Raw genomic sequence first — 24,853 nt, forward strand, 5'->3', positions numbered from 1 at the left:
CTTTGCAAGTGACGAGGAGACCTTGACCTTAGGAGGCCTTGGCCCTCTTTGTAGCCAAAAAGATTTCACCTACAGATTTGGGTTCTCCCTTTTAAAGTCAAGGAGTCAGTCCTTCCAAAGGACACCTCCTATCATTTTACCCTCTCATCATACCTCACGTGCTGGCATCTCCAAGACCCTCTGTTCCAGGTTGAGAGTATCCACTTTGGCCTGGCTGGTCTTGCCAAGAACACCACCACAGGAAATCTAGAGCCTGTAGTGCTATTAATAACATCATCTAAGACTGTGTTTGCTGCCCTCTTGGCTTCTTCCCACCATGACTCACTGAAGCTTTTAACACATTGTATCCATTAAGCTATAGTTCCCAAAGCTTATCTTCTCTAGTGCCATTAATTTTTAGGGGACCAGGCAAACCTTAAACTTGTCCCCCCTAATTGGATCCCTGTTCCCCCACAATCTATTTGAAAGCCTTTCACCATGATTCTTGAATGAGATCTGAGACCACTGCTGGTACCTAACACTTCTTGGCACCTTGTCTGTTAGGTTCTTGGAAGAGGAGATGGCTATGGAGGTGAGTGGGGATGGGAGTGGGAGGATTTCTCCCTTCACTTCGCTTTTTGTGTTTTCAAATAATGGGTTTTGAGGGGGCGGGAAAGTTTAACCAGACCATTTATTTTCCATCTCCCATCGATAAAATGTTTACCACTCCCCACTGGAAGAATTTAGATCTTTCCTTTGAATCTCCAGGAAAATCTCCCAAACCTAGACCACCACCATGTGGATTCAGCCATCTTCTGATTCACCTCCAGATTGTCTCCTCCTAACTGCTCAAGCCACAGGTTAAGGGTGAAATGTTCAATGCCCAAGCAATTAAGTGGGGAACACGTTTATCTAAGCAATTGCATGCTGCTCTCTATCTGCATACAGGGGGTCTCTCCCAAGCCTTTCCAACCTCAGCAAAAGAAGACAAAGCCGCAGCAGTCTGGGGTATATATCATTCATTCATTCCTGTGTTCAACACTCATGGCGGATCCCCACCAAGACAGTGGGAGAGCAAGGACTGGAGAAATCCTGGAAGCTGAAGTCTGAGGAGGATTTCAAATTCAAGTCAGAGATGAAAGAAACATCTGGACTTGGTCCTCAGGTACATGCAGTATTCTGAACTGAGGTTAGAACCAGAGACCATTCTAATGAAAGGCCTCTACAGGTGGGCTCTCACAGGTGGGCTCCAACTCAGTTTCGTGTATATTCATTCATGAAATAGCTCTTTGGGTCAACATGCAGAAGAAAACCATTTCAGAAAACTGACAATGAGGAGAGGAAAGGGAAGCCAGAAGGCTTGTGAATGGGGAGAGAGGAGGAGCCAGGGCAGAAAACCAAGAATCCCTCCCTGCCCTCCTTGTTGCCAGGGAGGTCTGAGGGACTAGTTTCCACCTGGGATCCCAAGTCCAGAACAAAAGCAGCGGGGCCACGGCGGGGGAGGGAAGGGGGTCCTCAGCACGGGCGCATGGGTCTGCGGAAAGATGGGGGCTAGCGTGCCTGCTGGCGAGGGCACCTCGCAAGGCGCTGTCCCCAGCCCGACCCCATGAGGACCCGGGTTTGGCGCAGCGTCCGTGGTGGTCCCGGTGCCCTGGGGTTCGCGGGAGGCTGGGCCTCCACAACCCCCCTCTCCGCCCCCAGGTCGGGTCCGCGCTTTCTGCTCCAGGTGAGGGCGCGGCTAGGTGTCACTTTACCCCTGTGCAGAGGGTGGACCGGAGAAGGCTTGGGGCGGGGAGGGGCAGCAGGAGCGGGATAGCGGAGCCTCACACGGGAGCATATGGGCGGCGAGTCCGGTGGGTCCTGCAGTCCCGACTGGGCCGGAGCACAGCACCGAGGCGCTGCCCGCCCCTCCTCCGCCAGCCCCTCCACCTCCTCCCAGACTCTCAGCCACATCCTCTGTGAGCTCACTACCAGCTTAGGCAATTAGGAAAGCGCCTTCTCCCCGCTGCTCTCGACCCGCCCCCGCCCTCCTCCCTGCTGAGTCCTCCGCGAGCTCACTTTTCGCTTTGGCAATTAGCAAAGCCCCTTCTCTGCCCCGCCTCCGCCCCCTCCCTCCTGAGGCCCCGCCCTGGCTGGGGCGCGGGGGAAAGCCCCGGGGGCTGCAAGCTTTGTCAGCGCTGGCGCTGGGCAGCCTCCTAGCCTGGCTCCTTGAGCGGGTGTCCACCCGTGGCCTGGCTGCAAAAAGATCATCAGTCCTGTTAACCCTGGCTGCACTCTCCCGTCAGTTTGCTGGCTTCCAGATTGCGCCCAAAGCCAGGAACCAGCTTCCCCAGCACAGGCCTGGGCTGAGATGCCTGCCCAGGATCTGTTTGAGCAGTCTACTCATCTCCAGGCAGGGATGGCACTTCCACATGGATGTTTGGGCTTTTTTATTGTTTTTTGGTCATTGGTTATTATTACATGACCTCCAGGGTAGGTGCTCCACAAAGGGAGTGAAAACAGGATGCATGATATACCCCTCACCTCCCATGCTGTCTTTCTCTTAAATAATAAGCACTGGTGAACTATCTTAGATTCTGTACCTTCTCTCCAGCCATGAACCTATCACTGTCTTTAACTCTTGAAAACTTCATTAGACAAATTAATGTGGTGAAGGAAGCAATATGAGAAAGCCTATTAATCTGATGAGCATGGAACTGAACAAACCCTATAGATACTTTCCCTTTGATTTCTAGCCTATCAATACCTACAGTGAGTCACATACACTCAAGATTATTGTTTTTATTGTATACTTCATATATTCATTGATTTTGGACTCGTTATCATTTTGTTGAAGTGTTAAACTATGGTAATAAACAAACTTTTAATTAACTTTTCCTCCTATGATACAAATATAACTTGCACTTGAGCTTTAGCTAATTTTATGTTCTAAAATTGCCAAAACAACATGATCAAGGTTTCTAGATTATTTACTGTATTTTCTACTATGTAATATTGTTCTATCTCTTCTGTATAAAGAAAATGAATGCTTGGGGCTCTTGGGTGGCTCAGTGTGTTAAAGCCTCTGCCTTCTGCTCAGGTCATGATCCCAGAGTCCTGGGATAGAGCCCCACATCAGGCTCTCTGCTCAGCAGGGACCCTGCTTCTCTTCCTTTCTCTCTGCCTGCCTCTCTGTCTACTTGTGATCACTGTCTGTCAAATAAATAAATAAAATCTTTAAAAAAAGAAAATGAATGCTTGATAACTAAATGAATGCTTTACTGAACAAATTAAATATGGCAATAGCATTTTATTTTATCATGCTTCACATATTAAACAATAATATTATATCACTAGTCTCCAAATAATCTACTGGCATAGTCATTTGGAAGCTTTTAGCAAAAGAATTCTTCCTCCTGATTGTAGTATAAAAGCCACAGAAATATACAGAAGACTCCTAGGATAGAAAGTTAAATCCAGTTATCCGTGATGCCTTGAGTAGGACCTGACCTATGTATGTCCTGGGATGCACTAGTAACTGTTACATGTGAAAGGATTATATTTAATATATACAGTTTCATTTACTTCACAAAGGACATATAAATTTGAGATAAAATATTTGATGAATCTATAAAGTCTATATCTATTTGTAACTAATGTGGTAGAATTAAGATGTTAATTTGAAAAAAAAATTCATTGAAACCATACACATATTCAATTGTTTTTATATATATAAACAACATTATTTATTTATTTAAATAGATGCATTGTCAGTAAAATCCATTTACTTATCAATCATAAGGATAATTTTAAGTACTAAGAATAAGAAATATGTGAAAAGATAAGTGTTCAAGAGTGCAGTTTGTGGTAATTAATACAATATGATAGGCTCATAAAAATGATATATTACTTGAACTTAAAAGCTTCTATAATTAAGCGATGACCACTTGAAATTTGTAATTAGTCATGCTGCAGTTTTTCCTTGCACTTATTGCCCTTCCCCAGAAGTTCATTAAGAATTTCTGTGAATGTCCTTATGTTTAATCTCATTCATAGATTCCACTACTGCTCACAAAACAAAGCCAAAAAGAGAGGTAACTCTATGTGGCACTCCATCCACAAGCAATACATTCATAAATAATTAAAAAGCTCTCTACTTCATTTGTTACCCATTCAGCTGATAATTTAAATGAGTAACTGAGGCCATTTTATCAGCACTTTTAATAGAATGCGACTCAGAAACTTCACAGTGTTATTTAAGAAGAAATGCTCACGTGTTAAGGTTTTTATTTTTTTAAATCAACAAAATAATTTTCAAATATTAAAAGCAAATGTCTCCTTTTCCTCCAAGTTTCCTTGCTATGTCAAAGTTACAAATAAATACATTAAAAACGTATTTTGAATAGTAGATAAAAACAAAAGTTTTGAAACTGTCTGTGGGTTGAGTGTCTGGGTTAACTTGTATAAATATCTGAACTCAATGTATTTAGACTTTATTAGATTTTTTTTTAGACTATTTAAAAATACATGCTCAGATAATGACAACATTATTTTATTCATTTTAATAAATAAATTATTTTATTTAATTATGTTTAGATATTTATTTATTAAATTAATGATTTAATATTTAATAATCTAAATTTGAAATATTTTAAATTCTAAAAATATTTATTTAATTAAATTGATATATTTAATATAAATATTTAATAAATTATTTAATCATTATTATAATTATGCAATACATTATGTATTGTTTAATAATTGCATTTTAATAAATAAATAAATGTATTATTTACATTATATTATTTTATTTTATTTAGTTGACAAAGAGAGGGAGAACGCAAGCAAAGGGAGCTGCAGGCAGAAGGAGAGGGAGAAGTAGGCTCCCAGTTGAGTAGAAAGTTCAACCTGGGGTTCCATCCCAGGACCTTGGGATCACAACCTGAGTCGAAGGCAGATGCTTAACTGACTGAGCCATCCAGATGCCCAAGGCTTTGTATTCTTCGCTTCTAAATATTGATGCTCCTTCATCTCTGAAGTTAGTAAATTGATGTTGAGTATTCATATCAAAGAATTGATAGTAGCTGTTAAACAGAAACATGTAATTTAGGGGAAAAAAAGAGCAGAAGGAAGAGAAAGGCCAAAAGTCAAAAGCACATTAATATAAAATTTAATTAGATAAAAAAGCTGATATTCCTGAAGGGGGCTAATAAAAGAGCTGCAAAGAGCTGATAGGATTAGGAAAATTGTCCACTCCTGGTCATTTCATAATTTTAAACTATTCCTTATTAATAAATATACTTAGTTCCAGAAACACAATCACATAAGAACATTTCCACCAGGTTTCCTCTAACAGCATTTACAAATTAGACGTTCAAACAATGCAGTTCATTACATGTTGCATCTGTATCTTAAAGTTTAAACACTTTCTGTGACACATTTTCTAACAATTAAAATTTAAAAAAAAAATATATATATACATATATATCTATGTATATATATATATATACCTTATCCCTAAATGGAAAAAATATATATAGAGAGAGAGAAACCTTATCCCTAAATGAAACCTTTCTTTGTTTATTAGCTTAAATAGGTAAATTAGCAACAACAACAACAACAAACAGCTAATATTATAGAGGTAGGAACAATTGACCTTTTCATTCATTGCTATTTTCTAAAAATTCCTATTTTATTTTTTTCTCAAGTCTGTCATAATAATTTTCTAAGTCTCCTGCCTTATTCAATTTTTTTCTTTTAGTGGAAATCTCTATTTCATATTTATTTTCTCTTCCTCCACTCTTTGCTCTAATAATTCAATGTATTATTAGATTTTCTGTTTTTCTCTTTATCCAGATATATCTTTTCTTTCTTTCTTTCTTTTTTAAATAATTTGATTTGCTGGCATTTTACATCAGTACATGCTTTCTTATGGATGTTAGAAATGTCTGTGGAACTACTAGAAGAATAAACTTTTTTACCTTTAAGAAGTTTACAGTCTAGAGTGCCTGGGTGGCTCAGTTGGTTAAGTGTCTTCCTTCAGCTTAGGTCATGATGCCAGGGTACTAGGATCCAGTCCTGCATCAGCTACCTGCTCAGCAAGGAGTCTGGTTCTTCCTCTCCCTCTGCCCCTCCCTCTCTCTCTCTAATAAATAAATAAAATCTTAAAAAAAAAAAGACTTACTGAAATCTGAGACTGAATTACTAAATTCAGTCTTAATAGAAGACAGCTAAACAAAGCAATGATCACAACTGGAAAATTTAGCGAGATCATGGTTGAACATTTTTGGTTGACACAGGACCTCTTTCAGTAACAACTTTCCCTAAATATCAATTTCTTTTAAGGCAAAAAATTTTGACAAGAAATCCAGATCCTTCTGATCATTTTCATATCAATTTAAGGTGACATCCTCAGAGTATATAATCAAATATGTAATTATTCTATCTGTTGCCTTGTATATTGCCTGTATCTTTTTCAGACTCAAAGTTCCATTGAGGTAGAGTTTTTTTTTTTAAAGCAGAGATTTTTAAAGTGTTTGATATATACAAGATGCTTAATAAGTGTTTACAAAGCCTATGTATTACAGAAGCCTTAAACAGGCTTTAAAATAATGTAGGTGATATTAGTGGTCATATCAAACAATTTTTAGGTTTCAGTCATGTAAATAACTACATTTCTCAGAGACAGAGAAACATACAAATGGTCTGGGTCCAGTAGGATAATGCTAGCATGTGTTGTAAATTCTCTTATATGACCTTATTCTTGCAAGAATTGATTATGTGGCAGAAAAAAAGGTATCACTATCTTATACTTTATTATTTAAAGAGATTTATGGAAGTCTTAATTTCTTACACTACCCCTTTGTTTCAGTGGACCCAATTTCTGTGGTAATGGTGAGAGGAAAGTAGGCAATTTAGGCAGCAGCAAAAATCTCCTACAAGGCACTATAAAATAAGGCTTGTTCTAGATCATGGGTCTGTCCAAAGGGGAATGTTAAGGGGTAGAATGGATGATGGATGCATTGTAGACTTATAACTTTAAGATTAATACTGTTATGCCCCAATAATGGGTCTATGATTAAAGGAGCGAGACTGATGTAAAGCAAAGGTCAAGCAAAGCTTTATTTCATGCCAAGCATCAAGAATCTAACCGAACGTTCGGGGCCACACCTCTTATGAGAGAAGACAACCCTTTGCTGTTTCACAGTCTAGCTTTTAAGGGCAAAGGCCATGCAGTCAGGCCTGGCCACGCACAGGTGACCAATGAGATTTTAACACACACAGGAAACGCCACAGTGAGGCTAGATGACCAATTGAGGTTCAATTTACCCTAGTATAGACATTTGACCCAGCCTATTACACCTTGATTAGGATTGGTGCAAAAAAGTTTCCCAAAGGGCGGAGGAGTGGGGCATACTCCTTAGTATCTAGGGCGACAATATGCAAACACCGCCCCCCTCCCGCTGATTGATGTCTCCACCTGGCCTGACCCACCCTTGTATATGGGCTTTGTTACCTGGAGCTGATTTCCAGGACTTGTTTTTAAGTGAATCCCCTGGGGGAAGGGGAGCAAGGACAGTTTAAGGGTTAACCTCAATGAAAGCCTCTTGCTAAAATATAAAAATATAAAGTAGGTCCTTACATTACAACAACTCAGTAGGGAAAGTCCCAGTGTGGTGATAAAAGAAGTGAGGTAACTTGCATTGAACATTTTTTTTTAAAACGTGTAAGTTGTATTTTTCCGTGCCATGACATCATACCTTATCTTCATCTCTGTCTACTAGTTTAAAACTAGTTAAACAAATTCAACAACTTTTTAAAAAATATTTTATTTATTTATTTAAGAGCAAAAGCCAGAGAGTTAGAGAGAGAGCATGAGCAATATGGGGCTCGATCCCAGGACTCTTGAGATCCTGATCTGAGACAAAGGCAGACACTTAACTGACTAAGCAAATGAGACTCCCACAAACTCAACAATTTTATAAAATTTTTATTTGTTGGGGTGCCTGGCTGGAACAGTCAGTAAAATATGTAAATATTTATCTTGGGGTTGTACGTTTGAAATCCACCTTGGGTGTAGAGGTTTTATTTAAAAATAAAATCTTTAAAAAAATTTTTTTTCATTTTTTTATTTAAGCCATTGTATGGCAGTGTTGATCACTATATTGTACACCTGAAACTAATATTAACCTTATTTTAACTAACTACAATTTAAATAAAAACTTTAAAAATAAAATAAAAATAATAATCATAAAAATAAAAAAGAGGAAAAATTATTTGGCAGGAAATTTTCTTAATTGCATTATTATTTATTATTATCATAGTCTGTGTGTGTCGGTGGGAAGTGGCTGTGAAAGACCCCTGCCCTGGAAAGTCCCCTCCCCTGGAAGATAGATAGGATAACTAACCGCTTGTTTGCTTTTCTGTGAACCGCTGGCTTTTAGGCGTAGATTAGGTTATTAATTGCGTGATTAATTGCTCTTTTGCCCTTCTGTAACTGTTTGGCTTATAGAAATAATAGAAGACGCCATGATGGCATTCCTACCTTCCCCCTTCTTGTTCCCCCTCCCTGCCTCTCTCCTCCCACGCACGGGCCCTCAGAACCAATCAGCTTGTTCCCCCTTCCCGCCTCTCTCTTCCGCGCGAGCGGGTCCCCAAAGCCAATCAGCAAACTCCACATATGCCTTTTTCAAAAGTTCTAACTGTCAACCAATCAGTTGCGTCCCACCCAAAACTTGTTTGCACCTGTCTATAAAAATCCTGCACCACCCCAGCCAGGTGTGCTCAGCTAGCAGGAGCTGCTGACCACCCGCAGGCGCGCGCTGACCACCCGCAGGCGCCTGCGTAACAATAAAGAACCTCTTGCTGATTGCATCCAGTGGCAGTGTTGGATTCTTGGGTAAGGGGATCCGCGGGTCTTTCATTTGGAGGTCCCACCGAGATCATCGGACTCCTGCCCATGGATCCAACTGACTCCCACCGGGAGGTAAGCTGGCCAGCATTCTTGTCTCCTGTTTCGTGCTCTTGTTTGTCTCTCGTCTTGTGAGGCCTCTGTTCTGCCTGTTCTGCGGGTAGCAGTATAGGACTGTACAACAGCGCGCGTTGTTGCTCTGTATTCTGTAGGCAGCTTGAGAAGGAGTTGACGAACTCGGACTTCTCCCCTGCCACCCTGGGGGACGCCCCAGGGATCTGTCCGCCACAGAGGAGCCTTTTGGTTCCCCTGGGCTGGTTCTGTCCGCCGCAGAGGAGCCTTTTGGTTCCCCTGGGCTGGTTCTGTCCGCCGCAGAGGAGCCTTTTGGTTCCCCTGGGCTGGTTCTGTCCGCCGCAGAGGAGCCTTTTGGTTCCCCTGGGCTGGTTCTGTCCGCCACAGGGAGACCTCGTGGTTCCCCTGGGCTGGTTCTGTCCGCCAAAGGGAGACCTCGTGGTTCCCCTAGGCCGGTTGAATTTGTATTTTCGGTTTTGTACCGAAATCGCGCAGCGCCTTCTTGTTAATTGTTTTGTGTGTCTTGCTTATTGTCCTTGGTGTTTTCTTTGACTCCGAATGGAGGCCAACAATGTATGTCTTCATGCATGTCTCCATGTTATGTCTTTAAATGTGGATATATGTTCCTTGTACTGGTCATGAAGGTTACATTCTGTTTAAGGGGACTCTGGCTTTATTTCTCTCTGTTTCTCCTAATAGATGTGGGGGGCTTCTCCCTCACTCAGTTCCCATGTAAATGGCTATGACTGGAGCCAACTGGGGTTGGTCTAACTCGAGACAGAGACCATAAGGAATATTCCCAAGCAGCTGCCGAAACTCTTTGTTTCGGGGAAGTTTCCTTGTGTTCTCTGGCCTGACTTGGACTGCCTAACCCCTCCCCCCTTGCTGGTGGGAAAGCATGGCCTCTGCTCCTCTGTTGGGGCTTATGAGCTCTGAAACCGGGAATCTTTTCTCTGCCTCCTGGCAGCACTTTGTTTCCTCTGTTTTCCCCTTCTCTTTCTGTACCGTACCAACGTGTGTGCAGCCTGCATGACTGGCCTCTAGATCATGCACCACGGCTCCTTCTCTTTTCACTGTCAAGGAGCAAGAAGAGCCCCCCCCCTGGACCTAACACCCCCACTCCAGATCTTCCCACGCATGTCTCAGGTAAACATTCAAAGTGGAGTGGGCCCAGGTGGAACGTAAATCACTATTGGAACTAAGTTAAGTTTGTTGGTTTAATTAAGACCTGTCTTTTAAGTTAGCAGTAAATGTGAAACTTCAAAATTTACTGAAGGTCAAATAAGCTTGTGTTACTTGTTAAAATTTGTTAGCAAAGAAATGACAAAACTGATGGTTAATTGTCTGTCTCAAAGTTCTAATGGGTAATTGCTGAAGTAGCTTTCAAAGTCTTTGGTAACCTGAAAGTTTTAAAGTTTTGCTTGGATGACAAATGGAATTGAATTGTGGACATCTAGGTCTTAACCAAACAGGATAAAATGCTAAGTCATAAATTACTGAATGTAGGTTTGTGCTTTTGACTTCTTACTGCAAAGAAACTAAGAGTATTTAAATCTGCTGGTAAGCTTGTTTTCCACTTAACTGATTCATAAATTTGCCACCTGAAGAATTCTGTTGTAACAGTTCACAATTGGTTAATAACTAAAGGTGTTTCTAAGAATACAAAGTTCTGCTTAGTGTAACTAAGATTCATGGAAATAAAAGGAAACTCTGTATGTAGGAAAATAGGAGATATGTAGGAAAGATTTAAGGAATGGGAATACATTTTGTTGAAGGTAAAGAAAGATAATTTTGTCCTAAATGAAATGGTTGTTTAGAAGGAAGTGGCTTGGGACAAAACCTGAATGCAAAGGAAAGTTGTAGAAGGTTTGTGAAGGGAAATCTTCAGAAAAGGAATTTTATCTATGGTCAAGAATGGATTAAGATTGAAATGAATGGGTTTTAAAGGTACATTGGTACAAGACTGAAATTCTCTGTTCAAAAGGACAATGTTTTCTTAGATCAATCTATCTGCTGTTAAGAAAATGTAAATGGTTTTTTCTTTGCCTGCCCAGAAAAACGAGTTTCTATGTTCAGTTTTATCAGGTGTTTAACATCCCTAATTATATTTAGGCATGTGCTTTAAAACTTTCTAAGATTTTAGCAAATGTTGACAAGATTTAAGTTGTAAATCTCTTTAACTCAGGCTTTTCCTTGGTATGTGAAGTTGCTCATGAAGTACTACTGAACCAATGATAAACCTTGGGTTACATTTGGGAAAATGCTATAACTATTCTAGAGATTCTACGCACTTCCTAAAGTTTTAACGTTTTGAGAGATCATCGCTTGATACTGTAATTATGGAAAAGTTATGTATCACAGAAATAACCTGATTTCCTTGCAGCTAAATTGTAAACTCCCGTGTCTCTTTAGCTCTAACCGTATCCATTCTGAGTTTTTGTCATTTATAATTGTTTTAATTCTCTTGTAAAATGAGTTTTATCTTCAAGGAGATTCCTATAAAGGACTTTTACAGATATTTGATATGCTTGAAAATCCTAAAACTGAAATGGGTAAGAATTTCCAAAACTGACTAAAGCCGCATTCACCAGAATTAGTAATATGGGACTAAATGAACTAAAAGATGATAATGTTATGTCTCTTAATGTTTTATCTTACTTTGAACATTGCTGGTTCTCTCTAATGTTTGCTCTTCCAGACTAGAGATACTTCCTCCTAGTTATCTATAACTTATAGAGATGTAAAAGTGCTCATTTGTAAAAGTGCTCAAGGCATTCAAATTTTCTCTCTATCTGAACCCTCTGAAACCAAAAGGTCTTAGTAAGTATTCTTTCTTCCATGGCAATCAGTCATTTGCATAAGTTCAATAAGAATCTGTTCTCCTTGTAACAGGAAAGAATTGGAAACTGGTTATTTTACCAAGGCTTTGACTGGAATGTCATATTTGAGAAAGACATGCATAGACTCAGATATGACCAGACAGCTTTAAGGAACTAAGGTTGACTTTATGAAACCTGGAGCCGTAAAGCCCCTTGGGACTGTTGGCCTGATACCTTGCTTACAGAGTTCCCAGCAGCCCCACCAGGTGAGTAAAGAATGTCACTCCTTGGTAGGTGCAGTCTCGGGAAGAGGAATTCGCCCAAAGGCATTGCAGGCATGCCTCACGGCAAGTACAGGGCTTGGCTTCTGGCCCGGAGAGGCTACTAAAAGTTCAACCTAGAGATTCCTTATACAAAGTTCCAGCAAAGCAGATTCTAAAAGATCTATTGATCACAGTCACTGTTCTTGCTGAGCTTATGTAAATAATTAGGCCAAGTTTGTTAAAACTGGACTTGTTTCACAAGTGAATTAGTCCTGATTTGGCTATCTCTGGAAATGAGGGTTATTTTAGAGAGAAAAATTGTTTTAGTAACACACCTTTATGAATGTTAAATTCTAGATTTGATTGTCTTTAAATGTTTACCTAAGCTAAACAATTTGAGGTAAACTTCAGAGAAGTTGTACAATCACTTCTTTAGTCAATCTTACTGTTTTGTGGGGATATTAGCAGACCCCACGGCACATGATGAAATAACTGGAATAATGAAATTGTCTAAAAGCCAGCATACCGCACTCCATAGGATTAACTATGGACTTGTGGAGATAATGGATGACCCTACTTTCTTTATGAGTGGATTGGATGATCCATGAGGGACTCCCCTTATCTTTTGACAAGTTTTCTCCCACTTGACAATGATCCTCTGTAATCAGGATATTGTTAAGGCTGGACCACTCAAAGGTCGTCTTATTGGTTTCATCCCTTAGTCATATTTATCCTAGAGGCCACCTCTGTTGAGGTGCAATTGCAAACAGATGCTTTAGCTAAGCATGGAACAGCCCTCCTATAAAGGAGCCTCAAAGCTCACTATGGAACAGTCCCTGACTGTAATGACTTCACATCAGGTCCAGATTTGTCTTAGAAGCCAAAGGCCACCAATGGATGATGGAGGCCAACTTATTAAATACTGGGCTACATTAACAGATATGCCAGAAATAAAACTTGTCAAACTTTAAACCTAGTTACCTGTATGCCCGAACCTAACCACTGTACTTCTTTCTCTATAGAGCAAAAATGTTCAAAAGTTATTGATCTTGCTTACTCTATTTGTCCAGATTTAAGATGCCCCTGTTAAAAATATGAATGACAGTTGGTTTTCTGATGACAGTAGTTTTCATAGAAAAAAATAAGAAAAGCTAGGTGTGCCATAGTGCTCACTAGCACTTTGCAATTGCCAAAGTCTAAGAATTAACATTTATACTGACTCCAAATATGCTTTCCTGGTACTACATGCCCATGGAGCTATTTGGAAGGAAAGGGGATTGCTATCAAGCCATAACTCCCCAATCCAATATGGGCCTAAGTTCCAAAACCCTCCTCATCGCTATACTAAGGATGGCATATATCAAATCTGGGATATACATCTGTGACTTACACCCATGATTGGACAGCTCAGTCAAAAGGCAGTTTTATGCTGGGAACAAAAGAATCATACGAGTAATACTTGGGCAAATAACACACAGTATCGAGGATGGCTATCATTAGAAATGTGTTCCCAAATAATAGTACTCCAGGCTACTGACTGGTTTGCTACTGATTGGGCAAGGTGACCTGGCATCAGATGGCCAGCTCCAAATGGAACCCACTGGATATGTGGAACCAACCTGCGGCCCTGGCTTCCTCCCGGGTGGATAGGTCGCTGTACTTTAGGATTTGCCTGGATTCATGGGCGCATTACTAAAACCATCACAACTCCAGCTAATCTCCCCAACTTGAAACAAAGATGGACACAATCTGTTTTTAGATGAGCTACCTAGATGATCTCCGGCTAGCTGAAGCAGTCTCAGCTTGCTACTTCTCCACCATCTTGACTCCTCCCCACAATCTGTTTTTAAATGGTGTGATCACTTAGCATCCATCTTTGTTCCATCTGCGGGACTAGAGAATGTCATGTGGCATGTAGAAGCCCTTAATAAATATACTACAAAGGCACTCAATGATTCACTAAATGGCATCTCCCTACTTAATACCGAAGTGTCACAGACACGCAGGGAAGTCCTACAAAATAGGATGGCTTTAGATGTCCTTACAGCAGCCCAGGGTGGCACATGTGCAATTATCAAGACAGAATGTTGCGTATACATCCCAGACTATCACAAAAATGTCACAGGAATAATAAAGGATATGAACACCCAGATTAAGGCCCTACAAGATCCTTCTCTCTCAGTAAATGGTTAAGTTCCTAATTTGAAGGAGGACTATGGCCGAATCTTTTTCGGGCTTTTCATTCTTATCGCCTTATTAATCTTAATATGTTACTTTGTTCCATGTTTCTCTACTTGGTGCCGAGACTCCATTGCTAAAAGGACTTCGCCACGACAGACGATCCTTGTCGCGCGCAAGGACGCCTCTTCACTGTCAGCGCTGGATTCAGCTGCCTCCACCTTTGTAACTCCCTTATGTTCCTACCCTGATCAATATTGACCCAAGCAGGCAGGGACAGCTCTACGCCCCTATTCAGCACGAAGAAGTTACAGAAGATGAGACCTTCCACCTTCAACCCCCTTAAAGATTTCAGGGTCAAGATTGTTCAGGGGGAAATGAAGGAGCAGGAGGCTGGTTGAGGATGGAGAAGGGGCTAATGCCTTGCACCCCTCTCCACCCTTCTCCACCGCGAAAACTGGTTCAACAGATTGCCTTGGCTTACTACTTTGTTGTCATCTATAACGGGCCCTCTCATCATTCTGTTATTAATTCTAACTTATGGTCCTTGTGTCTTAAACAGGCTAGTACAGTTCATTAAAGATCGCCTGTCTGTTGTTCAGACAATGGTACTGACACAGCAATACCAACTCCTCAAACAAACAGAGCCCCGGACTAGCTCAATGGAAGGGCAGGACATGCAAGAACAAGACAAATGGATAGAAGATTCTATCCATGATAAAGAAAAAGGGGGGAATGAAAGACCCCTGCCCTGGAAAGTCCCCTCCCCTGGAAGATAGATAGGATAACTAACCGCTTGTTTGCTTTTCTGTGAACCGCTGGCTTTTAGGCGTAGATTAGGTTATTAATTGCGTGATTAATTGCTCTTTTGCCCTTCTGTAACTGTTTGGCTTATAGAAATAATAGAAGACGCCATGATGGCATTCCTACCTTCCCCCTTCTTGTTCCCCCTCCCTGCCTCTCTCCTCCCACGCACGGGCCCTCAGAACCAATCAGCTTGTTCCCCCTTCCCGCCTCTCTCTTCCGCGCGAGCGGGTCCCCAAAGCCAATCAGCAAACTCCACATATGCCTTTTTCAAAAGTTCTAACTGTCAACCAATCAGTTGCGTCCCACCCAAAACTTGTTTGCACCTGTCTATAAAAATCCTGCACCACCCCAGCCAGGTGTGCTCAGCTAGCAGGAGCTGCTGACCACCCGCAGGCGCGCGCTGACCACCCGCAGGCGCCTGCGTAACAATAAAGAACCTCTTGCTGATTGCATCCAGTGGCAGTGTTGGATTCTTGGGTAAGGGGATCCGCGGGTCTTTCAGCTGGTATTACAGTGAGTTCCATATCTGTGTTACACTGAGGTCCATGTCTGTAGTCAGTCTTTTTTTTGTTTTAGTTTATTTTCAGGGATCCAAAATTCATTGTTTATGCACCACACCCAGTGCTTCATGTAAAAAATTCCCTCCTTAATACCCACCACTGGGCTCACCCAACCACCTGCCACCCTCCTCTTCAAAACCCTCAGTTTGTTTCTCAGAGTCCACAGTCTCTCATGGTTTGTCTCTCCCTCCGATTTCCCCCAGCACACTTCTCTCCATCTCCCAGTGTCCTCCACGTTATTCCTCATGTATTGAGTCTTATAAAAACTTTTATTTCTTTCCCTATTCTGCTTTGCATATGCTTACCTTAGATGTTAAAATGTTATAAACCTCTCCTGCCTGGTCCATTTTCTCTCTCTTCTCTCATGATTTCTCATGCTCTCCCTGCCAACCCCACATGCCTTACAATATCTGGATATGACTAATTTCTTCTTGAGCTACTTTATTCTACTCTGCCATATGGTTGCCCTTCCCTCTTCTGTACCATACCTTCTATCCCCTGCATTTGTGCTTTAACAATACCTAATTCTTTTCACTACATCTGTATCTTTGAGGTCAATACTCAGTAGTGCAATCGCTGGGTCATACGCTAGCTCTATTTTACTGGAAAGAAGGGCCATATGCACCCCAGTGTTCATAGCAGCAATGTCCACTATAGCCATTCTGTTGAAAGAGCCAAGATCCCCTACAACAGACAAACGGATAAAGAAGATGTGATCCAAGGATACAAAGGAATATCACTCAGCCATCAGAAAGGATGAATACCCAACTTTTGCATCAACATGGATGGGACTGGAGGAGATTATGTTAAGTGAAATAAGTCAAGCAGTGAAAGTCAATCATCATATGGTTTCACTTATTTGTGGAACCTAAGGATAGCATGGAGGACATTAGGAGAAGGAAAGGAAAAATGAAGTGGGGGGATTGGAGGGGGAAATGAAACATGAAAAACTATGGACTCCAAGAAACAAACTGAGGGCTTTAAAGATGAGAAGGATGTGGGGATGGGTGAGCCTGGTGATGGGTATTAAGGAGGGCACATATTGCATGGGGCACTGGGTGTTTTACACAAACAATGAATCATGGAACACTACTTCAAAAACTAATGATGTATTGTATGGTAACTAACATAACATAATTAAAAAAAAAAAAAGGAGGGGGACAATACCTAACACTCAATCTTTGCTAGTTTCTTGTTTACCTCCTTTTAAGAGTAAACTCATTAGTGTTTTTTTTTTTTTTGGTTTGTTTTTTTTTTTTTTGTCTCAACTAAAAGAAGAAAAATAATACACATTATTTTGAAAACTTTTTGAACAGTGTACAAACGTTAGTCAAGTCCACAATGTCTCATCTCTTCTTCCTCCTAACATGGCTAAGTTGAAAAACCCTTTATCTGAGAAAAGATCATTCTCCAGCCACCTTGTGTAAGATTTTGGCTTTAGGTTAGATTATCCTTTCTTTCCTTTTCTGAAAATAAGTTGAAAATATTAATAGCCTCAGTTTCTTCTTCCAAAATATGACTGCTTCTTTACCAAGTGCAAAAGCAACCCATTTTGACCATAGTAAACAGCTTGGACCTACTTTTTTTGGCTCACTGTTTTAGTGAGACAAGTGGAGTGAAGATGACACACCATTTCCAAATGTATTAATAATTGGTAGACCATACTTCTAAATTGAAGAGTTGTTGCCATTAAACTACAACCAGACTCGCTATAATTACAGAGGTAAATTCTTTATATTTACTATATTTGAAATTACCATATAATACCAAAATAAAATTATGATTATGTGAAGAGTCTGTAATATTAAGAAGATGACTTTGAAATGATTGCTTATCTAAATGAAATTTCCCATTTTATAATCTTGTATAAGCTTCCGTTGTCATTTCCTATTTAAAATCTATTAGAAGGCACTCTTATTTTCCCTTAAGTGGGAAGTCAAATGTGGAACAAATTCATCCCAAAGGAACTGATTCTATGTTCCACTGAAGACCAGGTGGCTTCCATGTGGCATTTTGCTTCTTGCATATTGTTCATCTCCTACAACAAATGGGGGTATGCTCTTTATTAAACTAATTCAACTCAATTAGAGACATTGTCTTCAAGGGATAACATCATAGAGACTAGAATCAGCATCATACTTTTGGGAAAATTGGGCCCAGGATTTTTGTTTTGTTTTGTTTTAAGATTTTATTTATTTATTTGACAGACAGAGACCACAAGTAGGCAAATAGCGGGGGTGGGGGGGGAAGCAGGCTCCCTGCTGAACAGAGAGCCTGATGCAGAGCTCGATCCCAGGATTCTGAGATCATGGCCTGAGCCGAAGGCAGAGGCTTAACCCACTGAGCTACCCAGGTGCCCCTGGGCCCAGGTTTTGATGGCTTCTTTCCTCAATCTTATAAAACCTATTTGAACTCTACTGGATGCCAGAACTGCTTAAAAATATTTGGTCCCTTGTAATTTTAACCTTCCAGTATTCAATGCACCTGATCCATGTAATATCCTATAGTATTTTTGTCAAATCAAGACTCTCAAAGTGTGTTTCTTGGGAGACACTTTTCAATTGGTTCCTTACATTTCTGCATTTATTATTTGTTCTAGGCCATCCTTTGAAGATGGTTGTATTGAATAGACTTGGAAGACAGAGATAGTATCTTTTTTTTTTAACTTAACCTGTTGTGTTTGCAAATATTTTCTGCCTCTGTTTTGATTCTTCTTGTGGGAACTGAGGCTCAGAACTGATATATAACTCCCACCCCTACACACACACACACACACACACACACACAAACACACAAACACACACACAAATACTGTTAATATTCTGGCTACCTCTATTGCTGTGAATAATAAACTATATTATTTCTGAACCATGAGTCTGCGTCTTCTATCAACACCCAAGAAACTACGGCAGACTTATACACCAGCTTTCAAATAAGGGAAAATAATCTCAGATGCTTTATATTTTTTGATAGTGTTACCTACTTCTGAACATATGACTGAACACATATAAAGCTGGAGCCATGACCATTTAGAGCTTCTTCTGTGGAAGAACTATGCATTCACTAGTAAACAAAAGTAGTTTCATCTTTTTTTTTTCTTCCTCCTGGACACCATTTCCTCTCTCACACTGTTGCTCAAATTGGATGGAGTCTAAGGTCCTTTGAGGAAATTTTTTTTAATGATTCAAAATAAAATAGGAAGAGTCTAAAGTGCTAAAAATACTTCTAGATAAAAGGTATAAGATAATGCCAGAAAGGATAGTAATTTTATCTAACAACTGCCTGTTCACCCCTTTTTTGTTCATTAACTAATCTCCAAATTCCTGACTAAATCCCTTTTGTAAGCCAGAATGTGAGCTAAAAACTGGGATTTTAAAAAATTTTCATTTGAAATCCAGTTAGTTAACATATATGGTTGTATTAGTTTCATGTGTACAATATAACATATAGCACTCAGTGCTCATCATGACAAGTGCTCTAATTAACCCCCATCACTTATTTAATCCATCACTCCTTTCAGATACCGTCAAGTAACCATCAGTTTGTTCTCTGTAATAAAATGTCTGTTTCTTGCTTTGTTTCTCTTTCTATGTCTTATTATTTCCCCTTTGCTTGTTTGTTTTGTTTCTTTTATTCCATATATGAGTAAAGGTATTTGTCTTTCTCTGACTGACTTATTTCACTTTTAGCATTATACTGTCTAGTTCCAACCATGTTATTGCAAATGGCAAGATTTCAGTCTTTTTTATGGCAGAATAATATTCCATTGTATATAGATACCACTTATTCTTTATTCATCAATTGATGGATACTTGGGCGCTTTCCATATTTTAGCTTTATAAATAATGCTGCTATAAACATAGGGGTGCTAGCATCCCTTTGAATAAGTTTTCTTATATTCATTGGGTAAATACACACCAACAGGTTTGTTGGATCACAAAGGACTTCTATTTTTAAATTTTATGAAAATTCCATACTGTTTTCAAATATGGCTGTATCAGTTTGAATCACCACCAACAGTTCACAATTGTTACTTTTTCTTTTTTTTTTTTTAAGATTTTATCCATTTGACAGAGAGAGATCACAAGTAGAGAGAGAGAGAGGAGGGAGCAGGCTCCATGCCTGGCAGAGAGCCTGATGTGGGACTTGATCCCAGGACCCTGAGATCATGACCTGAGCTGAAGGCAGAGGCTTAACCCACTGAGCCACCCAGGCAGCCCCCACAAGTGTTACTTTTTCACATCCTCTCCAACACCTTTTGTTTCTTGTAGTGTTGATTTTAGCCATTCTGACAGGTGTGAGGTGGTATCTCTTTCTAGTTTTGCTTTGCAATTTCCTGATGATACATGATGATGGCCATCTTTTCATGTATCTACAGAACATTTGAATGTGTTCTTTGGGGAAACACTTGTTCATGTCTTCTATCCATGTTTTTATTGGATTATTTGTTTTTGGATGTTGACTAAAAACTGGATATTAAGTAACACACAAGACAGGTTTCCTTGAGCTTAAATTTTATTTGCATGAGTATCATTAACAGGAAAAAATATGCATATGTGTATGTACAAGTGTGTTTATGTATACATCTATCTATCTATCCTCTATCCCCTGTCTTCTAATTGTGGTAAATCCTGTAAGGTGGGGAATGGGATAGCCTGAAGAAATATGCTGCTGGATATGCTGGGTAAGCAGATTTAATTGCACTCAGATGCATTGGATATAAGTGAATCACTCAAATGAGTTATTTAATATTATATAGAAACAAATTAAAAGTTTATGCAGTTGAAAATAATAGGTAGTTAAAATAATTTTTTTGTTTGTTGTTTTTGTGTCTTTTTTTGTTTATATATACTATGGTGTGAATGTTTATGTCTTCCAAAATCATATTATGAAATCTCACTCTGGAAGTGCTAGCATTAAAAAATAGGGGACTTTGGGAGGTGATTAGGTCATAAGTGGGATTACAGTCCTTTTAAAGAAGACCCCAGAGAGTTCTCTTGCTTCATTCATCATGTACGTTTACAGTGAGAAGATAGCCATCTATGAGGAAGTGGGCTCTCCCTGGATCTGCCCATTCCTTAATCTTGAACTTCTCTGTTCTAGAACTGTGAGAAATAAATTCCTGTTCTTTATAAGCTATTAAGTCTATATCATGTCCGTTATAGCAGCCTGCATGCAGAAGGACACTATGACCTAAAATGAGAGCAATAAATATAAAGTTTCAGTAAAGTCAGTTGGTACAATGTTTTTTTTACTTAGAGAAGACATGCTGCTTCATGTTAAACCTTGATATTGTATATGTTTCTTGAAGGGCCACTTCTTACTCCTTTGTGTGTTTTCCACAAAGTCCAGGATGATGCCTTACATAAAGGTAATATTTTATAAATACTGTTGGAAATATATACTTCTCTAAAATCTTATTTTGCCTACAGATTACTTGGATCCACTTTGCCTTGTGTAGAATATTTAAAATATATTAAGAACAGAATGTCTCTCTAAATAACATTTAGAATCATCATTAGTTTATGACTCCTGACTCATTTGTTTATGCAGTGATACTTACTGCAAGAACACTGAAGTTTGTAATATAATTTTGAATTAATCACCAAGCTAGTTTATTTTAACTTATGAAAAAATAATTTCTCATGTTGGTTTAATTCTGCTCTTATGTTATGGTCATGACATTTTCATTAAAATAAAGTAGAAAATAGAAGTAAATAATAAATGAAAAATAAAAATTAAAAAATAAAAAAATAAAAGCAAATCTCTTGTGAAATGTTACACTTTTCTTACTTATTTTGTTTTGCTTTTCCTCTACCATGCTGGCAAAGCCGTATGTTGCAGATAGGTACAATTTTCTAGGTGCTAGGTTTGTTACTTTTGCTAAAATTTTCAAAATATAAGGAGTTGAATAGTCATGGATTGTTTATTAAACTCCTTATCTACACATATAAAAATAAAACAATGATGGTGACCTGGGTATTTCTAAAATTGTATTCTGTTTTTCCATATTATGGTTTACAATGTAATTAATAAAGATTCTGCATATATTAACATCCATCCCCTTCTATCTCATCTGTATGTCCATACAGAGCATGTATGATTTCTATTCATTGCTATGTTGTGGTGAAGAGATTGTCTGAAGTAGCCTATATTTATGCAGGTAGATCTTAAGCTACGGTGCTCTTGTTTATTTACTTGTTCATGATCAGTATGTCTGAAAGATGGTAACTATTGCATCAGGTGTGATGATTAAAAAATATTATTGGTGCCTGATACACTGTGATGAAATAGGTAAGTCGATTCATAATTTGTTAATTAAATTAGAAAAGAAATTCCTTTGGATTTGTTCTTTATTAAGAGTTTTTTTTTTTTTTAATGAATGCCTTGGGATGTTTTTTGTGTAATATATATCACATGCCTCAACCTTTAAATTTGAATTTAGAAAAGAGTTATCAGAATGAGCCTAGAAAATATTGTTATGGGGGCGCCTGGGTGGCTCAGTGGGTTAAGCCGCTGCCTTCGGCTCAGGTCATAATCTCAGAGTCCTGGGATCGAGTCCCACATTGGGCTCTCTGCTCAGCAGGGTGCCTGCTTCTTCCTCTCTCTCTGCCTGCCTCTCTGCCTACTTGTGATCTCTCTCTGTCAAATAAATAAAATCTTAAAAAAAAAGAAAACATTGTTTTGAAATATTTTTGTTCTGTTATATTATGTTAACTTAGGAAATAATGGTAGTTATTTTTATTAGCATTTCCTAATTTCCACATGCCCTTACAGATGAGATATCATGTTTTTCCTACTCTTTTTATCGTGGTTGTTATATTCTTCATGATCAATAACAATCAATGAAAATTCATAACATTAATTTTCTTTGGGAAAGTGATATTTTAGCAGGAATCCATGACCAAAAATTTTAGCTGTTGTTCTTCCAGGAGATGAGACTATCAATGTTCCCGAAATTTCAAGAAATAGAACTTATTAATTGTGTTGGTTGATGTTTATTGTCTCTGAACTTAGAGGTGCATAATTCAATTTAAAATTTATTTTTGGGGCGCCTGGGTGGCTCAGTGGGTTAAAGCCTCTGCCTTTGGCTCAGGTCATGATCCCAGGGTCCTGGGATCGAGCCCCGCATCGGGCTCTCTGCCTAGCAGGGAGCCTGCTTCCTCTTCCCTCTCTCTCTGCCTGCCTCTCTGCCTACTTGTGATCTCTATCTGTCAAATAAAATAAATAAAATCTTAAAAAAAACGGAGTGGACCTTATGGGGGTGCTTATCTGAAATTGAGGGACATTATAAAAAAATAAAAAATAAAATTTATTTTGAATTGAAAACAAGATCTTACTGAAGTTTAGGCATCCCACTTTATATCAGGCCTCCAGTACATTCTAATTTATTTATAGAAAATATCATAAACATGAATGACACTTTTCCTATTGCATTTATATGATACTGCAATGACTCAAAGATGTCAGATTTGAAAAGCACTACCTTTCTATAATTTCTGTTTCCTAGGAGGAATGGATATACCATTTTAGCACAATTATCCAACAGTATTCAAAACCACCATGAATTTTAAAACATACTTATTACACCCTAAAAATCAAGTATGAAAATGTATAAACAACCAAATCTCTATCTGTAAATGAAATACTCCACACAGACGGGTTTTAAAACTTTCTAACTTAAGGAATTTGATAGCACAGACTCAGGGTAGTAGTTTCAGTGCCTACAGTATACTTTCAGGGAGAGAGTAATGTAAGCTCTGAGTCACTTTCTGCCTAGAGATGACCTAATAGTGGTTCTGGCATTGTTTGTTTGTTTTTGAAAATACGTTCCTGGGCGTCATTCAGAAAATGCAGTTTGGCATCTATATAAATTAAGGATGATCTTTTTGAACTTTTGTCTTTCATTACATCAAATTAACATAATTGTACAGAAATTCCACTAAATTAAGCATTGTTAGGAAATGTGTAAATTGGAGCTACTCAAATTAGTTGCTCTTTGAACTATGTGCTGTTGGTTCAGGATTAGATAAGGATTTTGAAGGCAAACCTAAATCATTGCTTCCTTTTTTGAGAGATTCTCAGCATATTTTCTTAAAATTAGCTGAAATAAACAATGTGTTTAGTCGCAAAGTGATTTGCATTTTTGCACAATCTCCCTATCTCCTTGAGAATTATAACAAATATTTCATGAAACATCATTGATCTTTACTTTGTTACACTGCTGTAAAGTACATTCAGAGTTGCCTGTTAAAGGTGTTAGTGTTGAGATGAAATGTCATGCATTTTTCTTCACTTCCATGCAAATGAACACAGTAATTTATTAAGACACAATGAAGAAAAAAAATTGACAATGAGTTCCAGATTTTAAAAATCACTTGCCATTCAATCCAAATTGTGAGCTTGATCAGTTACCGAACACTTTATAATGCACCCCCGGTAATTTTACAGAGATTACTTTTTTCTTACCAATTCTTGATTATTCTGTCTTGCAATGCAGAGAAAGCTAACTAATTTAAAATAAACTTCCGTTAATTTTGATTGTTATAAACTTAAAATTGACTAATTTCCATATACAGAGTTTAAAATGTTCACAATTTACATTAAATATATATTCTGTGTATACCTTGGAAAAATTATACTGAAAATTGAAATTAAAATGATGTTGTATATAGCTGCAAGAAGCCGCCTGTCCCATTTCATCTTACTATATAAGTCGTGTCAGGTAATTTATAAAATCCCTGCTGCATAACAAATCTATTTTTTGTTGGAATGGGTAGTAATGTTTCTTCTTATTTCGAAATAAGAGTTGGTCTATGAGTGCCTCTGCAACTGTATTTTTCCTAAGTGGCTTCATGGTCTTGAACTGAGAAAGCTCAGAGCATTAAACATCAAAGTAATATATTTTGACATAATTAGACATCAAGGAAATGCAATTAAAATGACACTGAGATATCACTACACACTTACCAGAATGGCTAAAATAAAATATAATGACAAGCCCAAAAGAAAAAAATATATCATTTGATGATACACAATGGCAAGTTGTACCATAACTTAACCATCTCAGACTAGTGTAGTGTTAAATTTGTTTTTCTAAGCCATGTTTTGGGTCACTTACCACTTTTCAAGGATATAAAGTGCTATCATTTTACTTAAAACTGTGAAATTTGGTCAGATTTAAATTTCAATTTATGTTAAAACATTCTGTAAACTGTGTTAGACTTTGACATTTGTTCCCTCAGTTCAGTGAATAACACTATATCATATTCTGAAAAATACGCT

At 38.6% G+C, this 24,853-nt stretch overlaps 2 long non-coding RNA genes across 6 annotated transcripts in view; one reads left to right on the forward strand and one right to left on the reverse strand.

Moving 5' to 3' along the window:
* Nucleotides 1-14,939, forward strand: part of LOC309856288 — a 735,312-nt gene extending 720,373 nt beyond the window's left edge. The window contains exons 2-3 of the long non-coding RNA XR_014307139.1: nt 9,641-10,087; nt 14,804-14,939. This is a non-coding gene — a long non-coding RNA (uncharacterized lncRNA). The remainder of the gene's footprint in view (nt 1-9,640; nt 10,088-14,803) is intronic.
* LOC309856286 overlaps nt 1-24,853 on the reverse strand; it is a 1,346,109-nt gene that overhangs the window by 719,811 nt on the left and 601,445 nt on the right. For 2 of the 5 annotated variants that reach the window (XR_014307132.1, XR_014307134.1), the window contains 2 exons: nt 14,041-14,952; nt 9,652-13,367 (listed from right to left, as the gene is read on the reverse strand). This is a non-coding gene — a long non-coding RNA (uncharacterized lncRNA). Of the gene's footprint in view, nt 1-8,716; nt 9,148-9,284; nt 13,368-14,040; nt 14,953-24,853 lie in introns of those variants that run through there. The other 3 variants (XR_014307135.1, XR_014307136.1, XR_014307133.1) reach the window with 3 other exon arrangements.

This window comes from Mustela nivalis (assembly GCF_964662115.1).
Source record: "Mustela nivalis genome assembly, chromosome: X".
In the NCBI taxonomy this organism is placed as follows: Eukaryota; Metazoa; Chordata; class Mammalia; order Carnivora; family Mustelidae; genus Mustela; species Mustela nivalis.